This window comes from Mauremys reevesii, linkage group 20 (genome assembly GCF_016161935.1).
Source record: "Mauremys reevesii isolate NIE-2019 linkage group 20, ASM1616193v1, whole genome shotgun sequence".
In the NCBI taxonomy this organism is placed as follows: Eukaryota; Metazoa; Chordata; order Testudines; family Geoemydidae; genus Mauremys; species Mauremys reevesii.
Genome location: NC_052642.1, coordinates 17,734,439 through 17,761,362, shown reverse-complemented (window position 1 = coordinate 17,761,362; position 26,924 = coordinate 17,734,439). Strand labels below are relative to the sequence as shown.

At 44.0% G+C, this 26,924-nt stretch overlaps 1 protein-coding gene across 2 annotated transcripts in view; it reads left to right on the top strand.

Annotated features, from left to right (window-relative positions):
* The window catches only part of LHX1 (LIM homeobox 1), a 151,650-nt gene that overhangs the window by 12,764 nt on the left and 111,962 nt on the right, over positions 1 to 26,924 (top strand). Inside the window, exons 1-2 of one of the 2 annotated variants that reach the window (XM_039508520.1) lie at positions 16,718 to 17,683; positions 18,132 to 18,304. The gene's annotated coding sequence lies outside the window, so the exon portion shown is untranslated. Of the gene's footprint in view, positions 1 to 16,717; positions 17,684 to 18,131; positions 18,305 to 26,924 lie in introns of those variants that run through there. The other variant, XM_039508521.1, reaches the window with a different exon arrangement.

The following is a 26,924-nucleotide window of genomic DNA, read 5'->3' as shown; positions in this document are numbered from 1 at the left end:
TTACCCAGGTTGGTTGCTTAATTTGTTGAAATGATAAACCTTTGAACGATATTTCCTTGGATAGCAGAGGCTACCACTTGGATTAGCAGAGCCAGAGGCTGACACCGGCATTGTTATGTAGGAGGCTTGGGGTTTGTGTGTGTACAACGTGTTGTTTTTTAATCTCTGCTCTCTTTTCCATTGGGGACATGGTATCAGTGGCAGGGGATCACACATTCTTTGACTGAGCTCTTCAGTTCAGGGCATGGGACAGATATCATCTTCACTCAGTGATACACTATTTTGACACTGTAAATTTATTGCGAGGCCTATTGGGACAGGCCTATGCTTTTGTGAAGAAAAAGCCAGTGAAGGCCACTTTCAGTCAGATGAGCTAAATCATAGGTTGATGAGGACTGGGTGGGAGGGTTGCAGAGGGGGTACTCTCCTTAACCTGATGCTTCTGAGGATGAAACATGATTATATCCGCGACCCGTGCCTCATAAGTAAGTCTGTGCCAATGTAACATCTGTAAGCAGCTCCTTATGACAAAATTATGACCAGCGTTGCCAAGTCTAGTGTTTTTATTACGAGTGTCACAATATTTGTTTTTACATAAAAGTATGTTTTTAGCCTTGATGGTTAGAGAGAAAAGCTTGAAAATGTGACCCAAGGAGCCCCTAAAGCTCATAAAACAAAAGACAAATGAACCCAACGTGTATCCTTTTTTAAAATCTCTTAATTTTTAAGCCAATCTCATGATCTTTTGGCGTCTGACTTGTGAATTTTGATCACGTGAGATTGGAAATGCTGCCCCAGGGAACTGTTCCGAGATGCACAAACTAGTAAAAAGGAAACGAAGCTGAGTTCAACACACACGCACAGCCAAACTGTGCTGTGGATCTGTTCAGGTTCTGGTTACGTTGTGGGAAAACTTTAAAGCCCCTCACGAGCACAATACGCTCTGTCTTCTGATGGTGGGGTTGGCATGCACAGCCACAAGTAGCTGGCAGTGTGTGTTGTAGGACTGGCCTTCCCTCTATACTGGTTGGCAAAAATGCATTCTCGTTTCTAGTGATTTTTGCATCCTGGCTATATCCCCTGTGGTGTGGGATGAGCTGGGAATGAAAAATTAATTTTTTTAATGTATGTTACATTAATGTATGTAACAAATTCATGCATTTGGTGACTTCTAAATTGTGACTTCTAAATTGTCAGTACAATGTATGCCACAACACTTGCACGTCACAATACCAACATGGCTACAACTTCTGTCCTTCTGCTCCAAAAGCATTTGGGCAGGAGGAGAATCTCCATTAGCTATTAGCCATCTAGGGACTATGACAGTTAAAGCAGCAGTTCCAAGTAGGACAGGGCAGGGATTTACATTCACGCTAGCTGGTTTGTTACAATATGAATGTGGTTTTTAATGTGGATTGACCAATGTCAAGGACATTCTGACGGTGAGAGATACAGACCAATTGTGTCTCTCCACATCCTTGTAATACATATGCTCAGACACACAAGCACGTTTGTGTACGTGTATGTTCACATGCGGGGCTAAGTGGAAAACGAAGACGCATAAAAATGAGTTCTTGTCTCTGCAAGGCCAGAAACTAAAGTTGAGTTTGGCTTGTTTCAGAGGCACAATCCCCTAGGAGGTAGGGAATGGTTATTAAGAAGCCCGGAAAGCAGTGTCTAACCTTGAGTAAGTGTTTTCTTGTTGTCAACCAAAGATCTAAAGAAAATCCTGATGAGAATACATGGCAGGGACATATATTATAGTTGGAGCTTTTTATCTCACACATGTGACTTTGCCTATCATGAACTGTACGTTTTTATTCTCACTAGTGGGACAAAACCGCATCCCACAGCAGCATATATCAAGAGGAAGAACATTGTACCTTCTTTGCATTAATATAAATAGCTGTTTAGGACTGATTCCTTGGCCAGATACTCTCATCTCACCTGTCCTTCATCTACTATATTTGGCATGTAGCTCAGGTTTGGTTTATTTAGAGCCAGGACAAAGCAGCTTTTACATATTAAAGGTGCATTTTAAAAGAGCATTTTCTATTCTAATTTGGGGGGAATGGAGCTCTTTAGGGCATTCAGGGAATGATGTCCATCTGATTTACATTTCCCCTGTCGGAGAGAGCTGCATACGCATATTAGAATGTAAATAATAGTGATGGATACATGTATCTTTAAAAGATCCATTTTCCCTTTTGACTAAGGAGTCCAGGAGAGGAGAGAGACCGTAGATCACTTTTACAGGTGAGAAATCAATCTTCTAAGACAATGTACATGACGTGTATGCTAACCCCTCCTTTGCAAGGAGCTGATAGCTGGGGAAAGGATATTAAGTTACTAAAGAACTTGTATTTAATGTAAGAATTGACTTGTCAAATGCATATAATTTATAATAATACTTAACTCTTAAGTAGCACTTTCCATCAACAGATCTCAAAGCGCTTTACAAAGGAGGGCAGTATCATTAGACCCATTTTACAGATGGGGAAACTGAGGCCCACAGCAATGAAGTGACTTGCCCAAGGTCATTCTGCAGGCCGGTGGCAAGCTGGGAATAGAACTCAGGTCTCCTGGGTCCCCGTCCAGTCCACTATTTGCTAGGCCATATAATTAAGCATTCTCTGGTGTATAGGATGTTAGCAAAAAGCCTCTGCCATTCTAGGACTTAAACAGCACCCTATTTGGATGATTTGATTAAGTTGGTGACAATTTCACCTGTTCTAAAACATTGTCTTGCTATTGCTACTCTGTCCTCCCTCCCTCCCTCTGACCACTCATTTGTCTTGCCCACCTGTTATGTCCTGTCACTTAAACTGTAAACTCCTTGGAGATAACGTGGTCACTTATTATGTCTGTACAGTGCCTAGCACAGCGGGGCCCCAACTTAACTGAAACTTCCGGTGCTACCTCCGAACAAATAATCTTTCTCCTCCTCTTCAGTGAGGGCTATCTATAAAGTCATGCTTGCCTCCTTTAGGGCCATATAATGACAACTTTGCTACAGGTTGGAGGCAGTTTGAGGCTGTTAGAATGTTGTGACTGGTCAAAAGGCACCGGGTCCATTCTGTGTTCCTGTCCCATGGAAGAAGAGTATAAGCCAGCAGAAAAGGAACTGTGGGACTCCCCTGAGTTCCTGGAGAGCTTTTTCATTTGTCTTTTTGCCCCTGGCGACTGTCCCTCTGAACTGCAGAAGCACCAAGAAATGTGAAAATACTTTGATCTATTTTGGGGGGAAATGAAATCAATGAAACGTCACTGGGCTTAGCCTTTTTCCCCCTCTGTTCTCCAGAGGGTCCAGTTACAGCAGCAAAGCTCATTTCCTCCTTGAACCCAATATTCCCCACACTGAGTCAAAACTTCCTCAGAGAAGTGGTGCAGCAAATGGGTGGGGATGTGGAATAATTAGCTGGGGGAAAAAAAGTAAGAGGATGAACTGAGTTGATTATCTTGTTTCAGAGAAGCATGAAATTAAGCAATCAGGGGTTGAGGGAAATTAGGGGAAGTTTGCAGACCAAAATAAACAAACTCTCCAGTTTGGAGGAGAATGCTGGGACGCAGGGCGAAGAAATTCTTTAATCTTCTTCATTCCTGAAAGCACAAACAACCCTGACATGAGAAAGTGATGCTCCAAACAGACTTGCTTAGATAGGGAGAATGAATGAAGGTCCTACTGATGCTGTTAGTTTGAAAGAATTTGTCTTCAGAACATGCTTCTTATCAGTAAGGCTACAGAATAGAATTTCTTAGATCTTTCTCTTTTTCTATCTATCTGTCTCTACCTCTCTTTCTTTGCTCTCATTTGTTTCCAGCAGTTTGTGGAAAGTTTCTAATTTATGTTCTGAAATATGTCTAATTTTTTCTGGTGTATGTAGCTACTGTATACTATGTGTGCCTATGTCTGTATTTTCTGTCTATAGAATGGCCAATAAATCTTCCATATAAATCCTTTTAGGTAGCCCATTAATGAGTTATTTTGATTGTTATGGTTCTGATTCTGTCACCCTTACTCATGTAAAGCGGCGCTTTACTCTGCAAGTAACTGCATTAATTCCAATGGGATTTCGTGTGGAATAAGAGAATGCAAAGGTCATAAAATCAGGCTTTTTTAAATTATTTTTTCATTGACTACTACCAAACATTTTCACAGCACCATATGTTTGTGTAGGGCTTCAAGGCTCACTCTTTCAGTGCAAAAGTCAATGCAAGCAGGATTGTGCCCTAACTCAGGGCTTGTCTTCATGTACAGCACTGCACTTTAGTGAAGATGGTACTACACCGACAGGCGAATTTCTCCTGTTGGCATAGTTAATCCACTTCTTCAATGGGAGAAGCTCTCCTGCTGGTGTAGCGCTGTCTACACCAGGTCTTAGATCAGTATAATGAGGTCGTTCAGGGATGTGGATTTTTCATATGTTTATAGTGTAGACCTGGCCTCAGCATGGAAAAGACAATTTCCCATTCCTCCACTAAAAGTTCCCTAGGGCTCCTTGATCTCCTCCACTCTCACAGCCAAGACTCTGTTTCAGCTCAGTCTGTGTGTATTTTGATTTTAAAAAATTCATACATGGAACATCTGCCCCGTGCTCTGTGTGCCTCTGCCAATATTTAAAACACGGAATAATCAACTATTGCACAGGGCTTCTAAAGTCGATGGGTAGCCACTATTGCCATTTTGCAATTAACAAATTCATGTGTTGCTCTAAAATTGTAAGTGGCAGCTAAATGCTATAGGAAAGAGGCATTAAATTTTTAGAACATAGTGCTGGGCATACCCCAAAGAAACTGCCCCCCCCCAACCTTCCTGGCCGGTTTCTGCAGAGAAGCTGCTTTGGACCCTCTGTTAGGAGTGGCATGTTTAGGGAAAGGAGCTGTCCCAGCCTAGCAACCAGGGAAGGAAATCTTCCTTCATCCACCAGCGAGTCCACCATAACGAACAGAGTGTCTGATTAAACAATGCCCTCTCCCCACATGGAACCTCATCCCGTTTCATCTCCTGGCGTGGCCCTTATATGGAAGGTGGCCATCATGCGACAGAGCATGCGCTGGTGGTAAACTGACTTTAACACAAGGGGACGTTTCTCGGAGACTGACTGACAACGTGAATGAAGCAGATCGACGTCAAATATAAAGGCACTGGCTTTCCTCTGCTCAGATCACAGTCATATACTGTCTCTGAATTATGAGCCTTGCAACCAGCAGGCATAAATTCATACTATACAGATGAGAACAGTGCCTCGGAGACAGAACATCTATCTCTTTTGCACTTATCTGCCACCGTGACACAAACAATCAGGGATGATTCTCTGGCACAACAAACAGCCAAGTATCTTCTTTGTCTTTGCCTCGAAGGAAACACCATAACACATCTTTTTGCCCTATGCCTTTATTACTTACTTTTGTTCAATAATCTTCCTGCCCAGCACACATCTGTGTTCCAGGGTCGGGCCACGTAGATATATCTACCCAGTGCATGGTGTCTGAGCAATATACAGCCAGGTATTAAAGGGGGAGAGAGAACACACAGTCAGTCAGAGGGGCTTAAACAGTCCATAGCAATCTAGGGCTCAGCCACAAATCTCCAGTTCCATCCAGGATTTACTTTTCTCTTCTGTCGGGGACTCTTGATTTTTGGTCAATGGAAGAGAGGAACCTTGTATGCTATTTAGGAGTCTTAGCTCTCTCTCTCTCTCTCTCTCTCTCTCTCTCTCTCTATATATATATATGGAACCTCTCAGCTACACACACACACTCACCCTCTCCTACCTGAAACCATGATGTATGTCTGTGCTGCCAAAATTCACAAAGGTCACTATGCCACCCATTCAGCCTTCTGCTTCCTCCTGCTATTACATATCTTATGGCCCCGTTCCCCTCGGAGCGTTGACTCTGGATCTTGACAATGGCCACTATAAAGAGCAGCACTGCTAAGTGTTTCCCTGCTGGTCATTTTACCAGAAATATGTAGCTGTTCTCGGATTGTGGAAGGAGCTTATGTTTGTGGGCAGAATCTGAGTTGAGTCGTCTCGGGTCTTGCTCACAAGACTTAATTGAGACTTCTGGGGCTTGATGGCATTTATGTAGTAGGGAAGAATAATTTTCTCCAATGCTGGAATGAAATTTTCTGGCCAGGGGGTCAGACTAGATAATCATAATGGTCCCTTCTAGGTCTTAAAATCTAAGGGTTTGGCCTATGGACATTTTTTCTACTGCTATAACTATGTGGGCTGGAGGCGTGATTTGTTTTATTGATATACTGTACAACTGTTAGTGTGGGCACCGTTATATTGGTATAAAGATGTCTTATACCAGTATAGCTTATTCCTCTTTCCATACAGAAAAAATTATACCAGTCTAAAGCACCATTATACCAACATAACTGTCCACACTAGGGGTTTGCACCAGTATGACTGTACCAGGATAGTTAATGTAGTAGAGCTTTTTAGTTTAGACAAGACCTTACTCCAGTATACGCACTTTTATACCAGTATAACAGCATTCACAGTAGCAGGGTTGTACCACTTAGGATATACCAGTGAAATTAAAGCAGTGCAACTTTTGTGTCTAGCCAAGCCCTAAGAATGTGTGTGAGGAGCGTTGAGAGCCTTTGCATGGAAGATGCTGTAGAAGGAAAGTGTTTCTGTAATTGATCTATGCAGATAATGCCATTAGAAATGGTGCCGTCTGAGTCTTTAACAGCCCTAGACTTTTTATTTGCACAGTCTCTCCCTTCAGATTGAAGAAATATATACCGTACTACATGCCTTATGGTTTGACATTATTTTTCAGGCATTAGTAACGTTCTCTCCCTTCCCTATTTCAAAAGGAAAAATGGAATCCAATTGTGTCTCAGATGCAGACTGTCCCTTGCACTATATTTCCTACACCTCCTCTCCAGATAAGCCACCTTTTAAGATGATGTATTGTACCACTTACCTTTTATAGTGTTCCACCTAGCGAGAAATGGTGAGATCCACTCTATATTTAGTCACAAGTAAACTGATCCATTTAAAATAGGAAGTTGAATATACCGAGCAGATTAAAGTGGGGGCCAAGTTTTTTTGCTAAGGTTTCAACCCTGGAAGTATTGTAATGTAGCATTTTGTGCTTTTTAAAAAAGAAAGGGAATGATGGTCTTAATGTTGGTTGTATCATTTTTAGATTGACTTTCAATTTACTAGCATTTTCTATTTCCCCTTCAGCTAATTATGTGCACAGATTAAAAACGCCTTATCTCTCCAATCCCAGGTCTGCTCTCCATAAATCTAATCCAGAGGGACGCTATTATTTACATGATATGATGATAATCCTGAAATTTTAAGCACTTGGGTTTGTTTTTTGTTTTGTACTGGGTCATTTTTTTAATATTTGCGGGCAATGGGTTTAGTACTGTTCATCTTGGTCTCTGTTATCTGTGCTCCATGGTACAATGAGGATTCTTTTCTTTTCCATATGGGCCTAACATTGCAAATCATTTGTTTCTAAAGCACTGACTCCAGCAGAGGCTTGTGAACGGAGATGCAAATCATTCATCGGCATCCTTGATCTAAAATAAATGTTTGAGTCTATTGGAGGTGCAGGGGCAGAGATGAGCATCCCCAAAATGGCATTCTCTCATATTACTCTGTCCTTAGGGTCGCCTATCGTATAAGAATGCACAGCCCCTAAATTCTAAACCAAACACACAGATGGAGTGTCATTTCCTGACTGCACCAAATCAATATCTTGATGGTCACTTAAAAACACCAGGCAGCTTTCCCAGGCCGAGTCCCTTGTATAAATGAAGTTGTCATTGACTTTTGGTGTATCTGGTCTGTGTGAGATCCTAATTAGGACAGGATCCTAGCAACTGGGGAGATGATAGACCTATTGGATCAAGTCTGTCTTCCTGCATTTGCAGGATATAGTTCTGCTGATACAGGATGTATCCTGTGTTGAATAGTAACTAGCCTAAATCTTAGGTTAATGTGGATTAGAGATGTGCAAAACTAGTGTAAGAATTTCCAAGAAATTTCACATGAAAATATTCACTGTTTCTTTTCTGGTATTTCCCTACCCCTTCCATTTCATTTTTCTGTGCAATTTTAGTTTTGTGTTTAGAAAGCATGCTGGAACAAATTCAAATCGAGAACTTTGAACTTCAAAGCCGCCTTTCACTGGAGAAACAGGCTCGGTTTCAGTGGGGACACAGCCTGGTTTTGAGCTTCCAAATCCATGGAACTGTCAAAAATTCTCTGCAAATTTTTCAGGTTCATCGCAACACACAAAAAAACGCTCCTTCAATTTCAAGTAATTTGGCCTTTCCATGTGAATATTTTCCATCCCTCTTGCTGCAGTGTAGCCGACCTGTGTGAGTTCCTAATTCCAGAGCTCAGTAAAGAAGTGAAAAGTCAAGAGATTCCTTCATGTTAACCAATAGCCCACCTTTGCATTGACTCAACATCATAGCCACCATCAAGAGCTCGCAACCAAAAAGCGTGGAAACCAGGAAGTTCAGAGATTTCTATTGAGTTTTGGGCAAAGACCTGAATGGTTTCTGACTTTTTATTCAAACTGATCCAACCCTCCATAGCATTCATTAAGTCACTTGCTTCGTTTCTGCTTTTAGTTGGCTTAATGCAAATTTCTCTCAGACCCTACAATGAATTCGGAGGAGAAGTTAATGGAAACTGTGGGTGCTGAGCACATCTTAAAACCATGCTACTAACACCTAGGAACATTATTGCTGGCATGCGCCTTATCTGCTCTAGAATGATTTGAAACTGTGGGGTTTTGCTTCACCCGTGGGTAGCACTCATTTGCAAAATGAGGATCCAGGTCTGGGTTCAGAGTCTACAACTCCTTCCCCACCTCCCACTCCAAAGTTCAGAGACGTTCAATTTCAGGGTTGCAATTTAAACCCTGATTAAGGGTTACTCTCCTTATCACTCATCCTGCTTTTCCTCTTGTATCCTGAGCTTTCCTCTTGTAGCCTGAGCTTTAAGAACATCAAAGCATTGGGGGAAATAGTGTCAGTGGAAAGACTGTTTATTTGCTCTGAAAGTGCAGCAAGCCCTGGACACAGGGAAAAGACTCTTTGATTAAAGTCTGCTGCTTCTTGGCACTGTTTGACGGAACAAGGCTGAGACACTCTATTTCACTGTCTGTGTCGTGCAATGTGTATTAGAGAGTCCTCAATTTCACACGTGCTTACTCCTGAGTGAGTTTCGCATAAAAGGATTAAGGAGAGAGGAAGTGCAGAGGAAATGGGATGTTAGACACCTTGTTAAACGGGCTGTCAGGGTTTCTGGAGCGTTCATTCTAACTCTATTCCACTCTACATAGAGGGCATGCCATTACCTGGGAGATCAGAGAGAGCCCTTTGTTCTGTAGTAGGAGTCAGGTATTACTTAAAATAAAGCAGAGTCCAGGGAGGAAGGAATCTGAATAAGATTAGCAGGACCTACAAACGCTGGACACCTGGGCTGTGTTCTTCCATGATAAATCTCAGCATGCATAAGATTTGGAAAATCGGTGGGATCCAAGCTTCTGGGGACCCCGGGGGTGGGGCTTGGGGGGGGGAGTGAAGGGACAGGCCTGGGAATGAAAAAAAAAAAAATGAACAGAGACCAGAGCTGCAGCCTTGGGTTTTGTGCCTTTGGTCTGTAAAAGTTTATTAAGGGGCAAATCCTGCAAGTAAGTGCAAAGGGGCCCCAGATGCAGCTGCACCAGATGCAGTATTGTTGCATCAATACGGCGGGGAGAACCGCAGCTGCTGAGAGGCCGTTCCAGGAGGCCTGCCAGTGTGGTGTTGTCAGGTGGCAAGTGGATCCCCCATTGTACAGCTCCGGCAGCCATTGCTCCATCCTCCAGCCGGTTGGAACGGCAACCTCTGGTTGGCTCTGCTGCTGCTCCGTGGCCTGGAGGGAGGGATTCCTTCCCTGTTGCATTGATGTCCTGTCCACTCCTGCTGCTGGGGACTTGGACTAAGTCAGTGCAATGCGTGTGAGTTCCCATTAGTGTACACAGACCATTCAGAAAGGTTTGCAATCTTTCATGGGTTCCTTCATGAGCACTCAGGCTGGGTGGACTGGTTGTGCCTAACCTCACACCCACTCAGCTACTGTAGATGCAGAATTTCATCTCTGACTGTGATGTGGCTTGGGCTTGTGCTCTGCCTACAGGGGATCATGAGAGGAGAGGTGGAAAGAAGAGAGATTCAAATGAAAAATTACAGTGCGATAGATTGGGACCCCTGGGTTCTATCCCCCTGTCATTTGACCACTCTGTGCCTCCACTTCTTCATGGATTTCATAGTACAGATTAAAGTTCCTGGGGTGTTGTAGAGCTTGACTGATGAGCACTTTGAGATTCTCAGATGAAAAAGAGTCCCATAGGTGTTCAAAGTATTATTGCATTAATCTAATATCTAATGCTATCTTCATTCTATAGAGGAGCTTGACTTGAAGGCATCTGTAAAGTACCTTAGCACTTCACGCCACCACACACATGCCTCTGATTGCAATGAAACTCCAGGGTCTCTCTCTGAGTGGCCATGTCGGTTTGTTAATGGGCCCTTTGGCTGCCTCAGGACAGGAAAAGGACTTTTCACTGGGGTCTGGGGCAGAACTTTAGGGCTTTCATCTCTGCTCCCCCATGTCATAGGACTAACATCAGGGCTGCATTGTTTCCAACCTTTCTAGGGAATGTTGTGTCCAGTAACAGCACAGCCTCATGCTGCCAGGCCATGGAAACTCACAGAGCTGGTGAAATACCAATTAGCCTTCAGCTTTAGCGGCTCCCTCGGAAATCACCGAATACCCTCTCCCCTTTCTCACTCCCCACCTCATTCATCCCTTTGCCAGGAGGCTCCCCAGAGCTAAGCGTGCTGCTGTGTCTTGTGCCCACATGTGTAGTCTTTAAAACTGCTTTTCTCCCCTTGGCTCTAGAGCAGCAGCCGTCCCAGCTCTGACCATCTGACTGGCTAATTAGACAGTCTTTGATAGACCTTGTTCCAGAGAGGGACAGTGCTTCTCAGGCAACCTTCCATGCCCTTTTACTGCCAGCAGTCTTCCTTCTCCCCACCATGATCAGCTGGTAGCCTGGGAAAACACTCCCGCCACAGGTTGGGATGGGAGATTTGACGGGCAGTTTCAATGGGCACCGATCCAGGCAGAGAGAGGGGGCACTTGGACATCTCCTCTCCAGAGCTGAAACCAAGGCAGTTGAGAAGCAAAGGCAAATTATGGGAGGATTGGGATGCTAAGGGTGGTGATGGAAGTGCCAGGCAGGCAGTCCAGCATCTTGTAACTCCTTTTACATGTTGCCTACACATTTTAGCAATTCCTTTCTCTGCTGGATTGCAGGAGCATCATAGCATGACAGACCAAAGGCCAAGTACTGTAGCTGAAATAAATAAAAGGAGAGGGACAGATCCTGCAGTCCTCCCACAGTCATGGCTCTCCTTAGGATCTGGTGGAAGTTTGCACAAGTAAAGATTTCTGCCCCAGAAAATCTACTTAGTGGCCATAATCTAAAATAGTGGTCACGCCGGGGTGCCAAACCCTGATAATGCAGCAGTGTCCAGCCAAAATGTCAGGTGCTGATTCTCCACTCTCCCTGGTGTAAATCAGGAGTAACTCCATTGATGCTACATGGTAGTGGTGTGTGGGTGGAAAATCACGCCCATGGTATTTAGAGGTGCGTGATTTTCTATGGCCCCCAAGGGCTCCTAAATTCCTTTGATTTAACCTTGCCCCTGGCGTGTGTTACAACTACATAGCACTTGTGTGTTCCTGTAGATTACCTGGTAATTGCAGATAGTAGCTCTGCAGAAGTAATTACCCTATAACCTGAGTGAGTCAAGAAACAGAATTCATTGTGTGTTTACGCTATAGTTACATGGCACTTACCTTGTCAATATATTGCCTCTTCTTGGCATGTGCCATGTAACTGGATGATCAATAGAGCTGACTAAAGGGGACTGTATGAAATGCACTTTGTACGATAAAGCACTAGCTATTTCACACTGGTTATGTCCACAGTGATGTTAAATTAAGTACAAGCTTTGCTGTTGCCTGGCACCCTGTATGGTCATTTATGCCCATTTTGTACAAGTGTAAATAACTATGCAATGGGCAAAGCAGTGGGGAGTCAGGCCCCGTGTTTTAGATTTAGTACAAATTGTCCTGAATTCTGTGCTCACTTGTGGAAGTCCCATAGATTTTCCCCATAGATTCATAGACTTTAAGATCAGAAGGGACTATCATGATCATCTAGTCTGACCTCCTGCACATTGCGGGCCACAGAATCTTACCTGCCCAGTCCTGTAATACACCCATAACCTCTGGCTGAGTTACTGAAGTCCTCAAATCATGGTTTAAAGACGTCAAGTTACAGAGAATTCGCCATTTATACTAGTTTAAACCTGCAAGTGACCCATGCCCCATGCTGCAGAGGAAGGCAAAAAAAACCCAGGGTCTCTGCCAATCTGACCTGGGAGAAAATTCCTTCCCAGACCCAAATCTGGCAATCAGTTAGAGCCTGGACATGTAGCCAAAACCCACCAGGCAGATACCTGGGAAAGAATTCTCTGTAGTAACTCAGAGCCCTCCCACAGTGTCCCATCTCCAGCCATCGGGGATTTTTGCTACTGGCATCACTGATGGGTCACATGCCATCATACCAACCCCTCCATAAACGTATCCCAGGTGTGTCTCTGTTGACCCAGGATGAATTTGGCTCAAGAAGCAAAGTTTCTTGGTTTCGGCAGTTACATACAGCTAGTGACATTAGCCTTGTAGAAGTGAGAGCCTGAGAAGAACTACTGTGTCATTAGTTTACCTAGTCCCCCTGTCTGTTCAGATTGTTCCGTAGAGGATATTTCCTTTTCAATTATGAAATGTCCTTCCATTTACATTAGAAACTCCTACTTTCAGGGGTTGATAATTCAGCCATAACATTTACTCTGGGCAGAAACGTGACATTAAAGGGCTCTGTCCACAAGGGGGTTTTAAAAATAGGTTTTGGCTGCTTAAAATTATAGGAATGCTTAAAAAATAAGGAGGGTTGAAGTAGAAGTTTGGCTTGGGGTGTTCTTGTTCTTACTCTGAGTTGTTTACCCCATACCCTTGATTCTCCCTAAATGTATATTAATACATTCATTACTTTCATGCTGAAGAGCATTTTCTTTTCTTCACTGGAAATAATTTTAGACGTGAACATGGTGACAGCATTGTAATCAATCTAAAGCTATCCTAGCAGGGCTGGCAATAGTATGGGTTGGGGGCCATAGTATTTGATGCTGAGGCCAGTTTATTGCTGGTGTTGGGGAAATGGTCCGTGTTCAAAAGGGAATCTATATTCTGGGTTCTTCAAAAATTGTATGTATTATTAAAAACCAGGTAACATCATAATTTATGTGACATTTGACTTAGGCACTTATTGTTCGTATTTCAGGGGGAGGGATAGCTCAGTGGTTTGAGATTGCCTTGCTAAACCCAGGGTTGTGAGTTCAATCCTTGGGGGCCATTTAGGGAATTAGGGCAAAATCAGTACTTGGTCCTGCTAGTGAAGGCAGAGGACTGGACTCAATGACCTTTCAAGGTTCCCTTCCAGTTCTATGAGATAGGTATATCTCCATATATTATAGTAGCACCTAAAGCTCCGCCCCAGATTGGTTAAAAAAAAGATCCCTGCCCCAAACAGCACTTAATCTAAACAGACCAGGTAGCTAAAGGGTAGGGAGGAAGTAGTATTGTCTCCATTTTACAAATGGGAGAATTGAGGCACAGTGAGATTAAATAGCTGCCCCAAAGCCACACTGCAAATCTGTGGCCAAGCCAGGAATTGATCCCTGCGTCCTTGAGCCCCATGGCACTAGCCACAAGACCCTCCTTTCTTCTGCCATCAAAAGAAGACAGCCTAGTCCTAATACACAGTTTACAGTCTGAAGTCCTGACCCTGCAAAGGCCTCAGCGCTTCAAGGTTCTGTGGAAGCCAGGGGGAGTTAAACTCACCCCGCACCCAGAGATAACGTAGAGAAAACAAACACAAGACAAGAAGTGGGGCTGCAGTTTGTAGAAGGAATGGTGTGCGCACGCTGTGGCTTGTAACATGGTGGGATTGTGTGACTCTGGTACTTCAGGCCTGCTTGCTTTGTGCCAGGGCATTCCAAGTGGAATTGAGTTTCCCAGGGCTGGGAAAGATTTTGCTGGGGCGCAGCCATTTCTTACAAATAGATGCTAAAGGCAGATATCAAGGGGAAATGGGTGATAGCATTCAAGTCAAGTTTATAAGCAACGTGGTTCCACATCAGGCTGTTTCCTAAAAGTCGGGTCCATTTTAAAAGTGGTGATGAAAGTGGGCTTCAGAATCCACTCTGTGAGCATCCAAATTAAAAGCTAAATGGGATGTAGCTTTCAGTTTGGCGATATCTTCATATGTCAACATTCATTATCTTCATATGTCAACACTCAGCATCTCTCCTCACTAAGTCTGGCAAACCACTGCTCTTATCTGTGCTCTATGCCGAGAACATGGCTTCCCCTCCTGTTTGCAGGGAACAGCCTCCCGCTTGCTAAGGGCTTGTTTAGATTCTGTGCTAATTGGCTGAAGAGATTACAGAGTTTGTTCTGCAGCTAGTGGAGAGACAAGCTCAGGGAGATGCAGTTTAAGGTCAAGCGTACTTGTTCAGTAACCAGGCTTTTCCTGTTTTTGACCTAAAACACCAGTCACACACACCCCTCCAAGTTCCATGTTCTGCAGCAGCAGGTTATCATAAGTGGTTTGTATTTCCTAGGAATCCGGACTATGGATTTCTTTCCTCCACCTCTGCCACTGACTAAGACAAGTCACTTGACCTCTCTGATCATCTGTAAAATGGATACGAAAGTAATAAAGTAAGTACCTCACAGGGCTAAATTTGTCCACTACTTTGAGATCCTTACATGGAGAGTACTATGTAAATACAGTTATAATGGAACATGGGTTGTATCACCTGGAATTTGCTGCTTAAATACATTGTAACAGAGCTATTGTCACCTAGTTCATGCCTTTTGGGGTTCATGGTGGCATGTAAGAAATGTAGGACCATTATCTTGAGTTCCATACCACTTGAGACAAAGGAGATTCTCCTTTGGTTATCAGCAGCATTAGGAGCCAAGGAAAAGTAGTCAAAACATCAGATGACCCCAGTATTATTTTGAGCCTCCTTTCTACAGATGTACAGAGGAGTTAGGTGACTCATGCAGGGTAATCCTGTAAATCAGTGGCATATCCAGGAATAGAACCAAACTCCTAGTCTTGTGCTTTAAGCACAAGACTGGACTTTCTCTTCCATTACTGCACACCCACTGTAGTCCAAGTCAATCAAGAATCCATTCTGGGAGTAGCAAGAAAGGGTGGGGTCATGAGCCAGGGACAAAGGCACCAAAAAGGAATTCTAAAAATAAATAAACCAGCTCCATTGATGACAACTCAAGAGAAGCCTGAAGATTCTGCTCCCATTCGTTATGGACTCTAGGAATGAGATATGTCAACAATAATAATAATGTCTTGTTCAGTTGGTCATTGGGGGTGGAAGGAGCCTCATAGCCACTGAACTCCTCCACCAGTAGACAGAGTGGGTCAGCTAGGCAACATCTTGGCTGATATTCTTGTAAGGACAGCTGCTGATAACCTGGGGGGTGAGCAACCCAGGGGTTATCTCACTGGTTTTCAGCTGTTGTTTCTATTTCAGCCATGGGAATCTTATGCTCACATAACAAACAAATTAACCGACTGGGTGGGTGTGGGGAGAAAGCCAGATAAAATTATCATCTCTGGGTTGAAAAGGGGGAGGGACGTGAGTTTGGGAATAAATAATCCCATGCCTGGCCTTTTAAGTCAGTCGTCTCCCAGTCAGAAAAGTCAGGGGCTGCTCTGTCGCGCCAAGTTAATTACTTGAAAATGAGTGCCTGGGGTTGGACCAAGAAATTTCTCATCAGCCTTCAGCACCAGTGCTGTAGCATGCAGGAGAACCCTCCACCACATGCAACGTACGAGTTGGAGGGGAAGATGAAAAGAAAGAGAGCACAACGCTATTGTCTTTGGTTTTCTTTCTCATGTGCTGGAGCTTGGTTTAATTGAAAAGAACAAAACTTTATTGCTACTGGGTCTGTGAACGGCAAGCACTAGGTTCTTGTTTTAGACCTCCAGGGTTGGTGATTGGTGGGGCTGCAGTATCGCATCTGAGTCACGATAGCTGTGCACCAGCCTGACAGAACTGCCAGTGGGATAGAGGCCTGTAGCAATGAAGGCTTGCCCATCTCAAAGGCAGGATCAGAAGCCCATAGAGTGGGACGCAGTTCCTTGTGACTGGGAATGGGTCAGAACTGCAACATTCAGATCCGAGTTTGAGTTTGGCTTTTGACTGCCCCGGTGTTTGGCAGTATTTGGATTCAGCTCCCAGTTTCAACCCACTATACAGAAAACCCCTGCTCTCAGTCTGGGTTGAGATATTCACTTCCACACACCTCACAAATTGATTCTCTGGGTTTGGGGAAGAGGTTCTGTGTCAGTGTGGTGGGGTGGCTGTCCCACACAGGCAGGAGATGGGTTAAGGCAGCCTTGGAGAGGCTGTGCAGAACCCAGCCAATCAGGAAAGCGTTTATTGAGAGAGCCAATCAGGAGAAGGCTTGCTGGAGCAGCCCATATATAAATTGCTGCTCAGGAGAGCAAGGAGTAATCTCTTCCTGGAGGGCAAAGGGGAAGGACTGTCTGCTGAGGAGCACTGGAGATACTGCCGTGCTGGGCAGGGTAGTGTAGCGGAGAAGTAGGGGAGCTCTTGGCTGACCATGTTCAGACTGAGGCCCTGAAGCAGGGGCAGGGAAGGTGCTAGGGCTATGGGAGAAGTGGCCCAGGGAAAGTAGCCCAGGGGGAATAGGAGAAGGGGCAGAAAGTGGCTGCCAGCTATAGGGTCCATGGCCCGGGACCCAGAGTAGTGGGTGAGTTTGCACCTGAAGCCAGGGGCTAGACTAGAGACTTCAGTTGGCTACTGAGGCATGTGGAAGGACTGAGGACTGCCTGTGCCCCAAAAGGGGGGAGATGACAGGCTGGGGCACAGCAGGAGGGCCGTGTCCTGAAGGGGACGCCGCAGTCTGGAAGCAACGCGGGTTCAGGTGGTGGAGACAGTGGAAGTAACGGCAAGTGAGACACCGCTAGTAAAAGGTGCCCTGGTGGTCCAAGAGAGCTAATTCCCAGCACGACCAGCAGGAGGCGCCATCGCTGTCGGTCTGCACGGCTGCAGTCAGGCTTTTGGAACTTAACATTCAGCAATTTAGGTTCTTGTCTGCCATGCTTTGTTAGCAGGTTTCGTGCATCCTCGTCTCTCGAGCAAGCCAATTTGGTGACCTGAAAGCATTTGCTATGCCAAAGTGGCTAGGCAATCCGTCTGCAAAAACAGATTTCCCCCACCTCCCGAGTCCCACAAGCACTCACCATCTGCATACAAATGGAGTTATTAGGGGGAGAAGTGGGAGGAGAGAAAGTCAGTTCTAATACTAAGTAGCTGGGTCCTTTAAGCTGTTTGGCCAGACCTTATCGTTAAAAAGAAGAAGAAAAAAATCGTCTCTAAAGGATTGTTTGAGTCATTGCTCCTCATGTGTAAACAAAGAGAGGCAGCTTACATAGCAAACTCAGCCTGGAATAGCTTGAGGTGATTAACAGTTATTTGATTCCTTGAAGATTTCCACATGCTTATGCCCATCCAACTGGGAAAGGCAGAATAAATATTTTGAATATACCCCTTCTTTTGTAAATTGGGCATGATGAGTGCTGCTTAACCAGTTAGTTCCGAGTTACAGAACTGGTTTTATTTAGCAAACAGTAGCACAAGGCCAGAACCTAAGAAGAATGAGGCTTGCGCGCGCTCTCTCTTTCTCTCTACCATTTTATAGAGCATGTACATTGTGTGTGTCTGTCTAAAGATCTTATTGTTAATGCCTGTTTGGGATCTCAGCGCTCTAAAGAGAGAGCTGCGTGCAAAAGCTGCCCAATGGTTTTGTGAGAACAATATTTGCCATTTGTACGCACTCGGGATTTTCATCTGCTGGCCTAAAAGCAATGTGCAACGGTGAAATAGTATTTATATCCCCATTTTACAGGTGAGGAAAGCGAAGCACAAAGATTAAATGATTGCCCAAGGTTACACTGCTGGCTTGTGGCAGAACCAAGATTAGAAACCCGGTCTCCTGACTCCCAGTCCTGTTCTCTAACTGCAGATGTTCGTCTTCATATTAGTCTCCAGTTTCTAACACTAGCGATGCTGACACCCTAGGTATGTGCTCATTTCATCTGTAAATTCAAATCCTGATTTGATTTGATCAGGTTAAGGTAATGTCAGACTGACCAACTGGGTAAAAAATGGGGATGGGTGAAGTGATTAAGAATATCAAGCCATGTTTCACAACTGTTCGCTAATTGACCCATCTTTGAGGTTCCTAAAGCTTTGCTAACTGTTTTATAAGTTGTTGTTGATGGTTTCCCCCTCCACCTGCCCCCAAGTTTTGATCAGAAGACGATATGTCAAAAGTAGAAATGAGGCCCAAACCGAAACCACACTTCTGAACAAACACCCTGCTTTGGGGTGTTTGAAAACCTGATTTGGAACTGAATTGTGTGTTGAACCCATCTCTAATTAGAACCAAACTGTTCAGCTCTTCAGCATTTGATTAAAAATGGAAGCTGCAGAAAGGTTTGCCTTATGCTGATAGCCGTGTCACTCCTGTACTCACTACTGACCTTTCTCACTCCAACTGATTATGTGCCAGGGGCTATGTAACTTCTCCCTCTCTCCTTACTGCATGACTATAGTATCTGTTTCCCCAAACCACCAAGCTATCTGGAGCAAAAAGTTACACTTGACATTTATATTAAAGGAAAACTATTTCCTTAAAATAAATTGCAACATCCACAGGGTTTTTTCCCCTCCTCTTTTGTTTATTCTCAAGTTATGGGTTAGCAAAATATAAGGAAGTGTTGAATCACTTTAACCAGAGAAGTGACTGCTTATTACTTGGTGGGTTCACACCCCTTACAGACATCCACCTCAAAGTGCTTTACAGTCATAAATGAATGAAGCTGTACAACCCTCCTGTGGGACAGTAATGTTTTATCTATCACCTTGTTACACACAGGCAACTATTAAGTGATTTGACGAAGGTCACGACACAGGAGCCAAGATTTTATCAAGTGACCAGTGATTTTTGGTGTCTGTTTTTAGGTCCCCACTTGAGATGCCTTAAAAAGACTTGATTTTCCAAAGGATGGGGAATCAGCACTTTCTGGAAACCAGGCTCTTTTCTTTTAAGGTGTCTCAAGCTGGACACCAAGAAGGCTCCCAAAATAACTATTAAAAATCTTGGCCAGACAGTCTGTGTCAGAACCAGTCCTGTGCTTTAACTTAAAGCTTGTCAGGAATTTTTTGATGAAACCAAATCGTTTTACGGGAAAGGGTTGGTTTCAATTATTTTTTTTGGCTTGGGGGAAAAAAATGTGAGGAGAAAAGTTTCAAAATTATCTGCATTTTCCTTTTCCCGCTCAAAGTTTAAAAAAAAAAACAAAAAAACCTGTCAATCAAGACAAAATGTTTTTAAATTATCCAAGCAAAATGTTTTGATTGAGCCAAGCTGAATTTTTTTTCAGATTTTCAGTTCATGCAATTTTTTTAAGATATCAACTTTTAGTCTTGACTGAGGATGGGGAAAAAAAATTGATGGTGGAAATTTTCATGTGACAGGAAAACTGTTTCCCATCCAGCTCTACTTTATCCATCAGATTGCAGGGGGGGTCATTGTTTGTTACAGTCCTCTCTGGAACAACAGTTCACGAGCTTTTAGTTTTCTTAGAATTGCTCTTTCTTTATAACTTTAAAAAAAATCAAGGAACTTTTGGACTATAATGTAGCAGAGATATTAAAGCTGAAGGGAAGTACTTTGTTTACCAGATAAATAGGCTTGGTGACACTCTGGATATGTAGAGAGTGGTGAATAATTTCTTCTGCCTGGGCTCTGTATCCTTAGAGAACTCGATGAATTTTTCATCCTAGAAGATGTGTTCGGGTCATTAATTGCAGTTTGCCACAGGTCTGCTCCACTTTTGTCTGAGTATCTCCTATCTACTTCAACATACAACTCATTTACCCTTTCTAATCTGTGTAACATTTGCATTGTAAATTGGTTAGCTTAACTTAATACATGAGTAACCTTAGCAAACCTTTTGGAAAGGATATTATGTGCATTGTTAAAAAGAAAAGAAAAGGGCTCCTTCTCTTGCATTTGCGAGCTCTGCCTTGCCTAGAAGTTGCCAGGGTGGGATACAGGGATTCTACTCACTGAAATCTCCATGTCCTCTGATATTTCAGCTCAGCTGGTCACCTTTTACCTCAGATAATGTGAATCCCAGGTTAAAACCCAATCACCCATGTATGCATTCTCACAAGTTACAGAAAAGCGTATGCAAGTTGCCATCATCCTGTGGTCTATGAGAATCATGATATTTTATTTCGTCTGCCTACATGGGCTCTGCTGATGGCACAGGGCCGTGGAGCTGTTTTCCGTATGCTGCCAACTTGTTCACGTGACTCTGCAATGTTTGTTTTAGCCCCTTTTTCAAGTGCCTCACGGAGCATGCACAATTTCAAGAGGAGGTTTCTGTATGTCTCCGTGTTCATCTCTCCTTCTGCCTGCTTTGCAGGAACCCACAGGCAGGCTGAATGCTCCTGACCCACGGGCACAGAAATTGTCCTCTTTACTTCTGAAGCTAAATCCAGCTCTGAACTAAATTAACAATGGTACATCCCAAACTAAATTAACGATGGCACATCTCAAACTCTGACCGCAGGCAGGCAAGGTTCGTAATGGATTTCTGTTTGGAAGTCCCATTGCTGGAAATCATTCTCTAAGCAGTGCACACTTGATGCACATACACAGTGCCTCAGCTCTTGGCTTCTTGCACTCGGAGCCATCTGTTAGGATGGCATGGTGCCCAAGCTGAAGTTTTTCCGGAACTCTGCCTTAGGCACAGGTGCCAAGAAATGATGGTCTTAGATGGGCAAGCGCCGCAGCCCGGCAAGTCTCTTATCTCCTGTAGGAAGTCAGGACTGCCATATTGTTCCCTCACCCATGCATCTTTGAATGCAGGAAAGTTTAGGGGGTCAGAGACTGAACTTGCCAGTGTCTGCCCCCAGCCCTACCCCCTCCGCTGTATTTCTAACTGCAAATACCTGCTAAGTGGAGCACAAAAAAGAAGCACTTAGCAGTAGAGGTGCTATTATTATTATTATTATTTCTTTAAATGAACGGCAACTCTTGAGTTTCCATAAGCAATAGCTGAGAAGGAGGAGTTAAAATACATAAGAATTTACTTGACCCCAGTGGCCAAGAGTGAACTAAATATGAGCCACTCAGAGTCTTACCTCATTTTGGGGGGCTGCAGCAGGTGGAAAAGGTGGTGTTTGTTTTCACTTCTCTGCATTGCTGAGCTGCTTGGTTTCAGCAAGGATAGGAAGCAGGAGCTCTAGATTGCCAGGACAAAAAGCTGTTCTCTCAGGATTGCACACCCAGATGGAGCCAGGACCTAGGAGAAATCTTAGAGCTTGTTCTCATCAAGGGAAGGGTTGGAGGAATTTGGAAAAGCATTCAAGCTTTCAGCAGATCCCCCAACCCTATTGTCTATGCTAGCAGGGTGAATATGCAACAACAATGGCTTATTCTTAACCTTCTGATTGTACTCACAAAATGGTAAGTGGAGGGCCCTCAGCTCTGGAGTTCTTCGCCAACAAAGAGCAGGATGAGTTTGTTACACCCGCCTTTGCGGTCCAGGGCCAAATGTAAATCCCCTCTGAAACAATGGGGAAAAATTCCTATTGACTTCATTGGGTTTGGGGTCAGACCAGTGGAAGGTGCAATACAGGCCTTCCCTCAACAAAGACAGCTACTAAATGCCTGGTGTGATTATTTTCCTCCCTTAGATATTTTCTTCCTAGAATAATCCGTAGGAATAAAACCCTTCATCGTAAAGGAGCAGAGAATGGTCCACTCTTCCACAGCAATTCTACTTCATTTTAACACTATACTTGGTGCCTAGATAGAACATAAGAACATAAAGAAATAAGAAGACCAGTCAGCCCAAAAGGTCCATCATCCCAGTATCTCTCTCTCGAGTGGCCATGCCGCCAGCAGCTGAGGAGGTGAGAACCTAACAGGCAATGATCATGATCTCTCTCTCTCTCCATCCATCTCCATCCTCTGAACAGAACAGGAGGACACCATACTTACCCATCCTGGCTAGCCATTTATGGACTTAGCCACCTTACCATTATCAGTCCAGTCCCTTTTTTTATTTATAGTCCTCCTAGCCCCCCCTCCCTCCTCAGGTAAGGAGTCACCAGTTGACTGTGCGCTGCGTGAAGAAAGACTTCCTTTTTTTTTTTTTTAAACTTGCTGCCTATTAATTTTCATTTGGTGACCCTTAGTTCTTTATTATGAATAATAGTATAATTTTTTCTCCTCCCACTTTCTCAACATCACTCATGATTTTATATACCTCTATCATGTCCCCCCTTAGTCTCCTCTTTTCCAAACTGAAGAGTCCTAGCCTCTTTAATCTTTCCTCATATGGGACCCTCTCTAAACCCCTAATCATACCATGATGGGGGTGCACTAGAAACACTGTACATAGGGGCCCATTCCCCAATTATCTGCTTCTTTATTTAAATAAAGAACTCTTGTGAGAATTGGCATATTTCTATATTTTTATGAAAATTGGCACCTTTGCCTTCCTGGGGGTAGGTTCCATTAACATGTCAGTATTTTTAATCTCCTCAGTGAGAGAAGATAAAAGAACAGGGGAAGTCATCTGATAGACTCAGGGATAATAGTTTGCATTCTGTGGCTTCAGATAACACATTGCATGAGTAAAGAAAATAATCTATGCAGGGGAGTGTATTGTGCGGAGAGGAATAGAATGGTATTAGGAGGGTGCAAATCTTCACCTGGTTGTCAATCGTGTAGAATCACATGGGGTAGTTATTGCCATTCTCCCTGGTACCTTTTGCTCTAATGAAGTCAGGTGTATCCATTTTACTTGGCTCAATATCCTGTGCCTCATTCCAGCCATGAAAGAGAGGAGATGGCTGACACCCCCGAACTGACTTATTGTTCCAATCTATGGATACAGACCCTTCCCCTGTGCCATGTGTTGGGTGTCAGTGCCTCAGAACAATTCTAAATATGCTATCACATGTGGCCACTGGTTTATTTTGTCCCAGTGCTCACTGAGTTGTCTCCCGACTTCCCTTTCCTGCTCCCCAGCTGATCATAGGTATAAAGAGTCCATAGAAAAATCCCATGGTGGAGTAAAATGCACTTGAAGTTGATCATTAAAATGGAGACTTAGTCCAATATGCTTGTTTCTCTGCTCACTCAGTCCCTGATGCTCAAGAGAAAAACAAAAGTGCCCAATCTGGGTAATCAGCAGCCTGCTTCCCATGTGTTCTCACTCACATGTGAAGGGACCACCAGGTTTTGAGGTGTCTCGCTTGAAGGCTGCTTCTGGAGAAATGTCATCCTCTTCGACATGCTTCTGCTCCCAGTGAAGTTAATGGCGAGACTCCCACTGCGCCCTTAACGTCAATGGGATCAGGGCCTGTGTTCTAAACTGCAAAGTCATTTCCAGAACCAGCACTTCTCTTGCCTGGCTGCACATTCAGTAACCTGGCTCATGCCCATGTTACATCCACCCATCTGGTAGGCAGTGAAGAACAACTGAAACTCATGTCACTGACCCAGTGTATCAGATAGCTCAGAAGGCCATGGAACTTGCAGGCCAGTGAGGGAATTGTCCAAATGACATCAGCTGGGCACAATGCTGTTCTTAAAGATGACAGGAAGGGGCCACTGTGGGTGTGAAGCTGATTCAATCTCTGTGACCTATTAATTCCTTCAGCAACAAACAAGTGGACATTTCTACTTGACCTGAAGGAGTAACTCAATCAGCTGGTTGCAGTAGTAGACCTTTAACCTTTTACATGGACCATCAGCTAGAGTGGGACAAAGGCCCACATTCTCCTTGACCACAGATTCATTTCACATATAGTGTCTGGTTGTCAAAGAATAGCTGCTTCTATTCACTACCCAGAGTCAGATTCAAATCAGTGACTTTAAAACAACAGGTCCCATCTGCCATTACCAATCCACTGAGTTGTCCATTTCTTGCTTGAATGTGCTTTGGTGGTCTCCAGCCATTCCTTGTTCCCTTTCACTCCATTCTGATCTCTGATTAAATGGAAGCGTTTTTATCACATAGCTAGTAAAACCAGATACTGTCTTTTTACTACATATCCCCAAACCTCCTCTCTAGCTAAGAAAACTGGACCTGCTCCGGCGTGATGCCAAAGAGGAAGAACAAACAGTGCTTTGATGGGCTCAGTTTCCCAGCATTCCTCTCTCCTCACCTGGTTTTACTGATGCTTCCCTTTCCTCAAAAGACCAGAGCCCCCAGAGTCTAGTTGCTTTGGTCTTGTTTATGGTTACAGCAGCCTTATTTGTTCTTTTAATGTTAAAACTTCTGGCTTGGTGTGAGTTGGTGGTGTAGATTTTAACCCTTATAACGCCCCGCTCCTCACTACAGGCCAGTGAAAGCAAAGCCTCAGTCTCCGCTGAACTCTCTACCACTTGGGCTGTACGTCAGTTTAAATGAGCCTTATAGCTCCCATACCTAAAATCTTTGAAATATGTTGCAAAGAGGAAATTTAATGAGCATCAAGGCAAATCCTAGGAGAGCTGTAATATTCCGTGTGTACAAATCACTGTTTAGGATGTCTCCGCCTGAAAGTCCTTTTTCACCTAGATCATTGCACAGTATTAGAGTCTCCAGCAAGAAGTGCATAGTTTGCATGCTATTCTATTTCATCCAGGGCTGGAGATGCATTCAATTCCATCCTATAAATATATGTGAAAAGCATGAATTTATGGCACCAAAATCTCCTAAATATCTTTTTAAAGTTTCTTTTTATGAACACAAACCATCTGAAAATCCGGAGATTGTGGCATTCAATAAGGGGGGAGGAGAGGGTAACTGCCTTCCTTTACTGCCTTAAACCTCAGGCTGTCATGCAAACCAGCGGGAACCGTCTAACGTAGCTCTCAATCTAGAGTTTGACATCCAGCCCAAAGAAGGACACGATACTTTGTTTCCTAAATATTGATTTGAATCAACAACTGAGTGCCCTTTTATAGCACTTGTTTTACTATTCTCCTAGGAAGCTTTGCCTGGGGTATGGAATAGGATATGCAGCTAACCCCCACATCCCTTGATAACAGTCAGGATTTAGCACAGTTTGGTAAAGTCCTCTCTCTGATGTGAAAACATTGCTGAGGTGTATTTCTGAAGCCGTTTCCATCCAAGCACTCACGGTGGTTCTACAAATGTGAATTAAGCGTCCCGACATCTTTGTGTTGATTCTACACCTTTGTAAACTGAGGCAGAGAGATGATAAATGGCTTGCCCAAGATCATGCAGTAAACCAGCTGTAGAGCCCGGAACAATTTTGACTTCTAGTCTCTATTCTAACCACTCAAAAAAAGGCTACAATCCATGTAACCAACAAAGCGATGCCAGTCCTTCACCATATTTTGTTTGTTTGTGTTGTATCCCTATCAGGCGGGGTGCTGGAACAATTTATATAGTGGGGGTGCTGAGAGCCATTGAACCAAACTGTAAACCCTGTATATGATGGAAACCACTTCAGACCAGGGGGTGAGGCAGCACCCCTAGTTCTAGGACCTATGCGTTTGGGCTGGTCTACCCTAGGGAGGTTTGGGGGGGATCGATCTAAGATACGCAACTTCAGCTATGCTATTCGCATAGCTGAAGTCGAAGTATCTTAGTTCGACTTACCTGGCCATCCTCACGGCGGCGAGTCGACTGCCGCGGCTCCCCCATCGACGCTGCTTACTCCTCCTGCCGAGGTGGAGTATGGGCGTTGATTCGCGGATCAATTTATCATGTCTAGACGAGATGCGATAAATCGATCCCCGATAGATCAATTACTACCCACCGATCCAGTGGGTAGTATAGACGTACCCTTTGTCTCTCTTTGTCTTTAGGTTCAGGCAAGGATTGTGTGTCTTCTGTAAGTGTAGATCACCCAGCATAGTGTGGCCCTGATCCTGATGGGGGTATAGGGGACTACCATAATATAAACTTCTACTGCTAATAATGTGACCTGTCTCAACAAGAGATTCAGGCACCGTGTGTGCGTGAGTGTGCGTGTGTGTGTGCGTGCGTGCAGTGTACAATCTTGTTGACAATGCAAAGGGTGGAAACTTCTTTCTGTGAACTCGGACTGCTTTTAGGATTATTCATGTCTCAGTACCTTGTACCTTTCTTTCTAATCTGCTATTAATCACACTCCGATTTTTGTGTTGTTTTGATTGTTGTTGGGGTTTTTTTGAGGGCAGGGGGGATGTGTGTTAAATAGCACGTTTTGCTGAATAAATCAGAGAGGTTGCCGGCAGCCTGCCACAGTAAATATGCATGTTAAATCAAATCAGATCTGCAGCAATAGTAAAGATTTAATGGTCGGGGTTTGTTTTCTCCCTACCATAAACATGGAGATGTGAGCACTTCACGTTGAGAACATCTGTGGACTGGGCAGGAGGTGTCAGGAGCTGGATCTAACATGCAAGGCTTCTCTTCTGTGGCCAATTAAACAAATTGCAGCAAAACAGCATTTTATTAGTATTTGCCCATAGCAGTCGCCTGCTGCAATAAATTTCCTTCAGGCACACTCGAGAAAGAGGGGGAAAAAATTGGCATGTTAACTAGTGAATGGTGGAAAGAGAGCACCGTGGCATAGCCTCTGGGGCTACTGAATATCAAAGTGCCTGTCTCCA